Genomic DNA, 11,926 nt, shown 5'->3' with positions numbered 1-11,926 from the left:
GGAAAACATTGTCAAGAAGAAGGGACAAGATGACAGAACATCAATTAAGACATTCAGAGAATGGCTTCCATGGTACTAGATGCAGCTGTAGAGGGCAAAAACTGTAGAGAAAGACAGAGACCGGAATACATCTAGCAAATAACTGAGGACGTAGGTTGAAACTGCTACTCTGCGATAAAGAGGTTGGCACAGGAGAGGAATTCGTGGCGGGCCGCATCATACCAGTCAAAAGACTGATCACAAAAAAAAAAAAAGAAAAACAGACGTTACAGCTCTGTGCGACGACGCCATGCCTGCGTTTACGCTGAATGACGCCACTTTGAACGACAGTTATAAATGTAGTAACTTGTGAATCGTTGATACCAAAAAGGCTTTCAATAGTAGTTTCTGAAATAGGCACAGAACAAAAACAAACCTCGTACATTTTTATCAGTAAAACAAACGTATAGTATCAAATTAGCATTCTTAAATTTGTCTTTTCACCCACATACAGTCTGGTAAGTAAGAGCGTGGTCAGTATTACACACAGACAGTAAAAGATATCGTCTTGGTTCTTTCACAGCCCAATAGAGCATTAGTTTACATTGAATTCTTGACTGAAATACGCAAGAACACACATGAGTGCAACTTAAACTTCGTATTCTGAGGCTGTGTTTATCTGTATTCGCCACAAAGGTCCGAAAATGAGTCATGCCGCAGTGTCTCAGTACGTGGGGGGATCAAAATCATTTTTATAAAAGTGGGTAATACACTGTAATCTGGTTAAAAACGGGGATGGCTTTGACAATGCGATTCACTAATGGCTCTTCTTGTGTATCACTCAAGAAGTCGAAGAAACTAATGCTTCGTGAACATTGCATGAAGGGCAAAGGCTCGTTTTACTGGGCTGTGAAGGAATTAAGGCGATATCTTTTGCCTTCTGTGTGTCATACCGACCACGCTCTTACTCAACAGACTGTACAGCGGAAACAGCTAAACAAATCTACATAGTCAGTTGTTGACACAAACGTTTTTAGAGAGCAGAGTTAGTAGCTGGAACAACTGCAGGTTAGATTTTTTTTAACATTTCACTGTGGTTCATTACATAAATTTGTCAGACATTAGGTAAGAGATCAGCCGGTCTTACATGACATCTCATCCTAAAGGCGAGAACTTTAAGCTAAGAAATTTTATAGTAAAATTAGTTTTCTTACTTGAGATATTGGAATGTCAGTTTTTCATGTTTTGCGTAACCGGACGCTAAAACGAACGAATGATTTACGACGAAGGTTCTTTACGACTTATCTGAATAAATTGGAAACTGGGAGGTGAATCGGGGTAGATGATAATTTCGAAGTTAAGTAAAACATTTTATTTCTATTGTTGTCGTCGTCGTCGTCGTTGTTGTTGTTGTTGTTGGGGTCTGCTTCCGAAGACTGCTTTGATATAATTCTCTACGCTAGTCCTATGCATGTTTCTTCATCTTTCTATAGCTACTACCTTCAACAAGCACATGAAAAAAGTTGTAAATTTGTAGTAAGTTCTATGCAACTGCTGAGGTCATCGGTCCCTAGGCTTACACACTACTTAACCTAACTTACGCTAAGGACAACACACACACTCACCCATGCCCGAGGGGGGACTCGAACTTCCGACGGGGAGGAGAAGTGCGAACAAGCACAAGATACGGCTTGCTTTAGTCACGGTTTCGTCAGAATGTATCCTTAACGCTACCCCCTCTTTTGCTCAAGTGTGCCTTAATGTTATTTTCCTCCCGACTCGATTTTATAGCTCTTCGCTGCTTATCCGATCTATCCATATAAACTCCAGCAGGCTTCTGCAACACCATATTTTCAAATCTGTTTCGTTAGTGTTGTTAATAGTCAATGTCTCACTCCAATTTATGGCTACACTCCAGATACTTTCAATATATATATATATATATATATATATATATATATTTTTTTTTCTTTTACATTTAACATTCGCTGCTAACATATTCCTCCTTGAAGAAAGAAATGCTGCGGAACATCATAGAAACCATCCTATTGGCTTGATTTAGGAATAAAAATTTAATTCACATTACAGAGAACGCCAAGTCAAACATTGAACAGTTTTTAGACTATTTCTTGCGCGCCAAAACTACCAAAAACGCCGGAAGAAAATTAAAATAATGTTTCCGCCCGGGATCGAACCGGGGACCTTGCGCGTGTGAGGCGCACGTGATAACCACTACACTACGGAAACGGTGCATATATTCGGCCCCTACAGGTTGTAACAAGTATCAATAACTTCCGTTTCTGCTTGTAACTTGGTCTACTTCTAGTATTTGTCTGGCAGCTTTTTAAATCGGTAACAAAAGCTTAATGTGCCCTACGAGTTAATGTCTGGGAACGAGCTGCAACTTGAGACCAGATTGTTCTCCATCATGACAAATAGTTTCTTATTCGTTTCAAAATCTCTTATTTCATATAAGCAAACAAAATATTCATATGACTAGCAACAGTGAAGTACAGAAGGAATAACACTTATTATATATAATTTGCTTAGATGAGATTACTTCCACGTAATCACTTTATATCATGACAAATCCAAAACGGAACAGGCATGTTTCACAAGTAACATAGCAAGCAGGATAACTTCAGAATCCGTAGAAGGAGCAGATATGAGCGGTATATCTGTCATGTAAAGTGTTCATGCAAACCATAACGCCGTTACGTTGTAGGTTCCGAGTGGTTACGTAATCAGTTGCTGTAGCGCCTCTGTGAAATTTCCGTTAGCTGACGCACCGAGGAGAGACGCCCTGATAATATCTCAGCTGTACGTCAAGCACAGGGCCCTGACGCCTGCACGTAGTTACGCTCGTGTCAGCTTACCGCGGCAGACTGTGTCATCGGAATGTGGCTCGCTGCCAACCGAGGAATGCCTCGTCACCGCTGGTCCCGCCGGCAACTGAATTTCTCACCAGTTATTCCCATCGCGGTATTACTGAGCACGTCAGTGCTGAATGATGAAATTTCAGACTGCATCTCCTGTATAATTATGTACAAACACTGACACAATAAAAACATTTCGGGCTTTCCGCCGCATCTCGTGGTTCAGACTGCACTATGTTACAGACTAGTACCCCCTGGCAACTGTCAGGCTGTAATTACTGTCTTCTGGTTGACGGGACTGTCCTTACACTGCTGCGCTTCCGGTTGTGACGTCACTGGTACCTGTAACATCGCTACGCAAGGCAATATATTCGTTTCGCTTTTTAGTGTGCACTCTTCAGCTTCGGGATGCCCTAAGCTTTATGACTTTCTCAGCTGCAGATGCCAATGTCCTTATTACGGATCCTATTTACTTTCTTAATTTCTTCATTTTTATAGCGATTTGCCTGAAACTGGTCCTTCATCTGATAACTGAGATATTATCCTGCCTGGAAAATAAAGAGAAACGCGCAGAAGATACGGTCCTGTGTCAATGCAAATTTCTTCATGTGCAGACCACCGGCGGCTACGTAAATAATGTAGAGTTGCAATTTTCTGTGATAGGTAGAAAATCCACCAGAGTGCATTAGTATTGTTCCTGTTTAGTACTGGTATAAGATCTGGTAGGGTACATAAGGAACGTGAACAGCGTCAGATACTGATCACTGTGAAGGATAGGGTGACTCCGCGTACTCTTAAGAGATTGCGTTATCAGCACCTGACAGAGTTTGAAAATGGTATCATTGTGGGTCTCCATTTTGTTGGCTGGTCGAATCGTGCCATGTCCAGATTTACGGGGCATTCAAAGGTGACAGCGGCCCGATGATTGATTGCATGGGAACCTGAAGACAAGAGTAATCGTCATCAGGTTCCAGTCGACCATGTCTGACCACCGCAAGGAAGGAATTCCATATCTATGCCTGCTATCCGAGAACAAGTAACATACTCGATACAACATTCTGTGACATTCCGCGAATTGGCTGGAGAATACTAACAGCCACACTAGAATGTAGTGCTACTGCGTTTCGTGACTAGGAATCAAGACTGCTGACCAGTCACGTCGCATTGTGTGTAGCGATGAAACGCGGCGCTGCACTACCATCGTCGGCGGGTACAGTCGCGACGTGGGTAGACGCCTCATCATTCCCATCATTCCAATGTTTTGTAGAGACACAGTGGTATTTCTCCTGGCGTCATCGTGTGGGGAACCATGGCGTATGGCACTGATTCAGGGAACTCCGACGTTACAACGGTACGTCACGGACATTCTGCGTACTCTTGTGTTACCTCTCGTGCAACAGCATCGTGGCGCCCCTTTTCAGGAGGACAATGCTCGTCCACATATGACATGTGTCTTTGTGAACTGTCTCCGTCATGACGTTCACCAGTGGCCAGCAAGATTCCCAGGTCTGTCGCCGATGGAAAGACCAGCTCGACCCTCAACTCTGTCCCAGAACCAGTATCCAAGATATCAAGAATCAGCTACAATAGTCGTGGCCCAGTTTGCCTCAGGGGAGGGTGCAACGACTTGATGACACCCTTCCCAAACGAATCAGTGCACGCATCCAGGCCAATGGGTGTATGTACCCATAAGTGGCCCGATACTGCCAAGATTTTTTCTGTTTGGCTCTATTATGAAATCACTGTAATAACACTACACACCCTGTCAAACCCTGAAGTTTTGAGAGAAGAATCAAGGTGAAAGCTAGAAAAGTTAATCTTAGTGTTCAACATAGATCCCAACTTCATGAACTACAGAAATATGTTGACCAAAACAGAAACATAGTGTGAGTCATTTTTGCTGGTTAAGTACTTAGTATCGCCCTCTTTTAATGGTGCCTAAGTGTCTCTCACATTCACAGCCTTTTTAATTCAAAGTAGGGATCCAATAACATTTTTCGAAGTTTCTTTCAATTTCAATCACTTTAGATGAACAAATTTCTCACAGAGATACTTTTAACGTTCTGCAACTGTAGCTAAGGATTTCAAAAACTGTTTCATAAGCGGTAATATATTTTTTCGCATCAACAAAGGAAATTTATTTAACCTTACGTTTTGAATAGAAATTTTAATGGAATTGAAATACTTACGTCTAAATTATGTATCGCAACAAAATAGCAGTTAAATCAGTTTCAATTGAAACATCTTACTAAAATCACTAAAAATGCGTTGTTATTAAATATTGAGTGCCAATTGTAAAAATGGCGGGTGATAACAGTTATTTTTATATTAGGATTCGGTGCACTAAAAAACAACAGAAACATTCACTCACTCCCTTTAAAAAGTTTTTCGTCAGTAGCTTCTGCTATTCTGGAAACCGAGCTTTTGAAGGACACCTGCAACTCCTGATCGCTGTTCTCAAACAAAGATCTGTCAGCGCTGTCAGAATATGACAGAGGTCCTTTGTGACTGTTTGTGGAATGACATTTGGGAAAAGCGGAGGACACAGGAGTGCATCACATATGCCGTGACTCACTACATCTGCCCTGTGCACTTGGGGACAATGCCGCCACAACAGGTCTCCGATAATCCATATCCCGACATCCGCGTGTGGGCGTACGCTCCGCAGCACGTCAATCAGCCGGAGGTGGAAGTTGGCTGGCGTAAGTTTCCCTGAAAAGCGGAACATCTGCGGTTTCTGGGAAATCTCGTTGATTACGTCAAACATCTAAAACATTTGCTTCTAAAGTCAAAGTAGAGTATGAGGTACCAAACTATCACTCTAATCCTCATTTGACTCAAAGCTCCAGCATAATAGCTTTTGATTTTAAATGGGAATACTGTGTTTCACAACTCCAGAATGGCAGTTCCCGAAAAGGCGAATTTAGTGACGCATTTATTCTGTCGGGAGAACGAGTATAAATGAATCGAAACTTGGGATTTTCTGTGGCTTTAGGGACGCTTAAAATGATGAATCATCCACCAGTTTATACCACTCTAATTGCCAAATCGCTATGGTAGCTTCCATCACTTGAGTGTTGCTTGTGGAGTGTTTGAATGACATGTAGCATGCCACTGTTTACGTAAACCGGGTTTGTTCTGAGTTACGTTGAAATTTATTTACTGTATGATTTCTACAAATATTTTCACTATTGAAACAATTCGAGTATCTACTATGATTCTTAGCAACGGCGTATTAACTTGCGAAATATCTCACGAAAATGCACCTACAATATCAGAACTGAATGCAAAATGGTTTGCGAGACGTAGCTGTCCAGCACGTCAGATCTTGTCTGTGAAAAGGCTCAACGAAACCACAAGTTTTGGCCGTACGACGGGTGCACTGAGTGAGGAAGCTAGCCACGAAACAGGAAAAGCAATGCAAGTTAACCACTGCTGCAATAAACCGGCATGTGGAGGACTGGGTAAGGCAATAAATAAAATATTATCTTTCTTTCGAAGAATAAATTCAACGTGAATGTCCATAGCTGATAAAGTATTTCTTTTGGAACTAGAAGTGGCACAGCAGTACTTTGTTTTATTTTATTTACTTAAATTAAATTGCATCTGGTGTCGGGATCGCAGCCCCATTCTCAAGCTCGCACAGTCTTTACTCCGCCAAGCTGTCGAACTGTGGCCTGGTATCATTCGACTCTAATGGGGCTGCAGCCGGAAACTTGTCGTAATAAAGTGAAACATAAATAAAATATATATTCCTGACATTGTGCCAGAGTGGAGGCGATCTGCAATGCAATAAAGTCAGAAGAAAAACGTCAGAAACCATGACGGCTAATAAAGCATTTATTTCGATAACCGGTTTCGGTAGTACTACGTCACTATCTTCGGAACTAATGCTCTACAAATTTACATAATCCCCATCTACATAGCAACACCTCAGTAACAAATCCGTCAACCTTTCTGAAGCTGCGAAAGCTGACTGAAATCTGGTGGTTCGCAGGACAGAGCGGATCAGGTTGTGGAAAGGGGCCAAGATCAGTTACTGTTCATTACACAAGAACAAACAACTGTATTCCTCGAAAACCAATGCACAGTGTTCTCTTTAAAACAACAAGGATCAATTCACGGCTGAGGGCCCAAGTAACGTGTCAATAATAAAGTTTAAAACACAAGGATTTAGAGAAACGGCTGAAGGCCTTACTTAAGTAAAATTAAAATACCTTCTCGGCTAAAGGGTCAAATAATATTTCAGATCAGCAAAGGAAATTCATTAAAAAGCAAGCATTTACACATCTCGTCTGAAAGCCATGTTAAGAAAAATTTAAATCAATTCCTCGGCTGAAAGCCCAATAATTTTTGAAGATAATAAAAGGCAACCTTTAAAGACAACCATTTACACAGTACAACGAAAAACCATTTTAAGAAAACTTGAAATATCTTGACGGCTGAAGGCCCAAACAATTATTCAAAATAATTAAAGACAAACCTTAAGATAAGCATTTAGACAGTGCAGCTGAAGACCATTTTAAGAATACAAGATAATTAAAGAGACACCTTACAGACAGGAATATACTCATTACGGCTGAAAGACACAGATTTTAAAACCAACGCGGCGAAAGGCCTAAATACAGAGCAAACAAGAATTTTAAATAAAACACGGATGAAGGCCTAATTTTAAAATACTTCACATAAGGTTCGGCTGAAGGCCATATACTGAACATAGAACAGACAAAATTAATACACGGCTAAAGGCCTGGCACAGTACTTGTGACAAAAGAAAATCGCAAAGACCAGAACAGTGCTGCTCAGAAGAGTTGAGGAGCGTCGGAACATATTGCGATAAATCCGCATTTGCTGTTAATACAGAAAGTAACCATTAGTGATCTCTAAATGGCTCCAGAAGCTATAAAAAGAAGAAACACACCATGAAACACTTGATGTCGCGTTGTGCTGAAAATTATTTTGTGGCAGCGTGTATTACTACCGTATCTCCCCCCTACAGCTCAAACACGGGAGCACAGCAAAAGTGGATGTATCAGGTTTTGTTCCAACGCTCCTCAGTTCAAAGGGTCGGCCTGGGTAGGAAACTAACAACCTTCACAGCCTTCACTGTGGATAAGGGACGGGTGCAGTGTCGCTTGCACTGTGCCGAGGACGTAGGGTGGTTACCGATGTTGTGGCCAGCGAAATTAACACGTAACCGACGATAAGATGTGTCCTAAGGAACGCAGAGGTGACAGAAGTCATGGAATAGCGATATGCACATGTACAGATAGCGGTAGTATCGCGTACACAAGGTATAAAAGTGCAGTGCACTGGCGGAGACGTCATTTGTAAAATGTTCAAATGTGTGTGAAATCTTATGGGACTTAACTGCTAAGGTCATCAGTCCCTAAGCTTACACACTACTTAACCTAAATTATCCTACGGACAAACACACACACATCCATGCCCGAGGGAGGACTCGAACCTCCGCCGCACAGTCCATGACTGCAGTGCCTTAGACCGCTTTTTTTTAAAATCTCATTTTGTTCGTTTTCATTCGTTGTATTTGCTCGGTACGGACGTCGCGAGACACCCGTTTTGTTCGTTGTTGCTCGATTAACTCAGTTTTTTTATTACATAGGACAGCTAACCCTCTGACCGAACACGCTGAGCTACCGTGCCGCAACCGCTCGGCTAATCCCGCGCAGCTCGAAGGAACAACCACAGCTAAACCAATACCGGGCAGAACTCATTTACTGACGGACGGGACGGTCGAGCATTGCGGAGGGGGTTCTAAAAATCGCATCAAATTAGCGGCAGGAGTCACTGGTGAGTTCCAACGTGCTACCAGAACTCCAGTCAGCATAATGACTGTTCGAAGACAGTTAAAAAGACTGGGGTACAGGGGTCAAGCAGCTCCCCATAAGACTGACGTCTTTATAGTCATTGCTAACCAACACTTGAAGTTGTATAAAGAGCGACTCGAAAGCAGGGAGCTGGAGTGATGAATCCAGCTGCACCCTTTGGCAATGCAAAGGAAGTGTTTGGGTTTGGCGAATTACTGGAGAACGTTACCTACCTCAGGTCTTGTGCCGACCGTGAAGTACAGAAGAGGCGTTTCTACAGTATGTGTGCGTTTTTCGTGTTTAGAGAGTGTTCCCCTTACATGTTACCATATTTTACACCTTTGTGTACTGCGTGCAGTAGAGGAGCACTTCGGAGACGATAATTGTATGAGCATGACAAGGCAATTATCATGAAACACGATCTATGAGGCAACGGTTTCTGGAGAGGATTGGCCTGCCCCGAGTCCCGATGAACCCACTGAGGCCCCACAGCGATGAGTTAAAACGTTGAATTCGCTCTATACCCTAGCGCCTAATATAACTACATTGGTTTCGTCTCTTAAGGAAGAATAGGCTGCCATTCCTTCAGTAACATTCAGACTCCTCACTGACATCGTCCGCAGTGGATGTAAAGCCATCGTCAAGGTGAGGGGAAGCCGCACGTATTACGAGGTGCATTCAAGTTCTAAGGCCTCCGATTTTTTTTCTCCGTACTGGAAAGAGATAGAAACATGCGCATTTTTTAAAATGAGGCCGCGTTCATTGTCAATACGTCCCAGAGATGGCAGCACCGTACGGCATATGGAATTTTACCGCCAGCGTCGAGAATGAGAACTGTTTTAAATACTTAAAATGGCGACGTTTTCCTTACTTGAACAGCGTGCAATCATTCGTTTTCTGAATTTGCGTGGTGTGAAACCAATTAAATTCATCGACAGTTGAAGGAGACATGTGGTGATGGAGTTATGGATGTGTCGAAAGTGCGTTCGTGGGTGCGGCAGTTTAATGAAGCCAGGACATCGTGTGACAACAAACCGAAATAACCTCAGGCTCACACAAGCTAGTCTGATGGTACGATCGAGAAAGTGGAGAGAATTGTTTTGGGGGATCGCCAAATGACTGTTGAACAGATCGCCTCCAGAGTTGGCATTTCTGTGGGTTCTGTGCACACAATCCTGCATGACGACCTGAAAATGCGAAAAGTGTCATCCAGGTGGGTGCCACGAATGCTGACGGACGACCACATGGCTGCCCATGTGGCATGTTGCCAAGCAATGTTGACGCGCAACGACAGCACGAATGGGAATTTCTTTTCGTCGGTTGTGACAATGGATGAGACGTGGATGCCATTTTTCAATCCAGAAACAAAGCGCCAGTCAGCTCAATGAAAGCACACAGATTCACCGCCACCAAAAAAATTTCGGGTAACCGCCAGCGCTGAAAAAATGATGGTGTCCATGTTCTGGGACAGCGAGGGCGTAAAACTTACCCATTTCGTTCCAAAGGGCACTACGGTAACAGGTGCATCTTACGAAAATGTTTTGAAGAACAAATTCCTTCCTGCACTGCAGCAAAAACGTCCAAGAAGGGGTGCACGTGTGCTGTTTCACCAAGACAACGCACTCGCACATCGAGCTAACGTTACGCAACAGTTTCTTCGTGATAACAACTTTGAAGTGATTTTTCATGCTCCCTACTCACCTGACCTGGCTCCTAGTGACTTTTGACTTTTTTCCAACAATGAAAGACACTCTCCATGGCCGCACATTCACCAGGCGTGCTGCTATTGCCTCAGCGATTTTCCAGTGGTCAAAACAGACTCCTAAAGAAGCCTTCGCCGCTGCCATGGAATCATGGCGTCAGCGTTGTGAAAAATGTGTACGTCTGCAGGGCGATTACGTCGAGAAGTAACGCCAGTTTCATCGATTTCGGGTGAGTAGTTAATTAGAAAAAAAATCGGCGGCCTTAGAACTTGAATGCACCTCGTAGTGTCTTCTGGTAGGTATCCAGATAGGTGATGAGAAAGTGTACCTCACTCCCCAGCTGAGACTCGTGCATTACCGAGAACACGCTTGCTGAAGGTAACAAGGATTGACTTGCGTTGTGGCTATCAAAAAACTAAATCAACTAGCTGTTTATTGGCATGAAGAGTGCTGTTGACAAGGGATTTCAGATCGATTCCGTATTTCTGAATTTCCGGAAGGCTTTAGACACTGTACCACATAAGCGGCTCTTAGTGAAATTGCGTGCTTATGGAATATCGTCTCAGTTATGCGACTGGATTTGTGATTTCCTGTCAGAAAGGTCACAGTTCGTAGTAATTGACGGAAAGTTATGGAGTAAAACAGAAGTGATTTCTGGCGTTCCCCAAGGCAGTGTTATAGGCCCTTTGCTGTTCCTTATCTATATAAACGATTTTGGGCACAGCCTGGGCAGCCGTCTTCGGTTGTTTGCAGATGACGCTGTCGTTTATCGACTAAAAAAGTCATCAGAAGATCAAAACAAACTGCAAAACGATTTAGAAAAGATATCTGAATGGTGCGAAAAAAAAGGTTCAAATGGCTCTGAGAGCTATGCGACTTAACTTTTGAGGTCATCAGTCGCCTAGAACTTGGAACTAATTAAACCTAACTAACCTAAGGACATCACACACATCCATGCCCGAGCACGGCCACTCCGGCCGGCTTTTGCGAAAAGTGGCAGTTGACCCTAAATAAAGAAAAGTGTGAGGTCATCCACATGAGTGCTAAAAGGAACTCGCTAAACTTCGGTTAGACGATAAATCAGTCTATCTAGAAGCCGTAAATTCAACTAAATACCTACGTATTACAATTACGACAACTTGAATTGGAAGGAACACACAGAAAGTGTTGTGGGGAAGGCTAACCAAAGACTGCGTTTTATTGGCAGGACACATAGAAAATGTAACAGACCTACTAAGGAGACTACCTACACTACGCTTGTCTGTCCTCTTTTTAGAATATTGCTGCGCGGTGTGGGATCCTTACCAGATAGGACTGACGGAATACATCGAAAAAGTTCAAAGAAAGGCAGCACGTTTTGTATTATCGCGAGAGTGTCACAGCAACCATACAGGATTTGGGCTGGAAATCATTAAAAGAAAGGCGTTTTTCGTTGCGACAGAATCTTCTAACGAAATTCCAATCACCAACTTTCTCCTCCGAATGCGAAAGTATTTTTTTGACACCGACCTAAATAGGGAGGAACGATCACCACGATAAA

General features: G+C 42.8%; 1 non-coding gene across 1 annotated transcript; it reads right to left on the bottom strand.

The window, feature by feature from the left end:
* Positions 1-2,153: 2,153 nt before the first annotated feature.
* Positions 2,154-2,226, bottom strand: Trnav-cac. Its single transcript has one exon. It is a non-coding gene; the product is annotated as a tRNA-Val (tRNA).
* Positions 2,227-11,926: the final 9,700 nt, after the last annotated feature.

This window comes from Schistocerca americana, chromosome 2, assembly GCF_021461395.2.
Source record: "Schistocerca americana isolate TAMUIC-IGC-003095 chromosome 2, iqSchAmer2.1, whole genome shotgun sequence".
NCBI classification, from domain to species: domain Eukaryota; kingdom Metazoa; phylum Arthropoda; class Insecta; order Orthoptera; family Acrididae; genus Schistocerca; species Schistocerca americana.
Note: the sequence above shows the minus strand (reverse complement) of the source record. Positions and strands in the feature narration are given on the sequence as shown.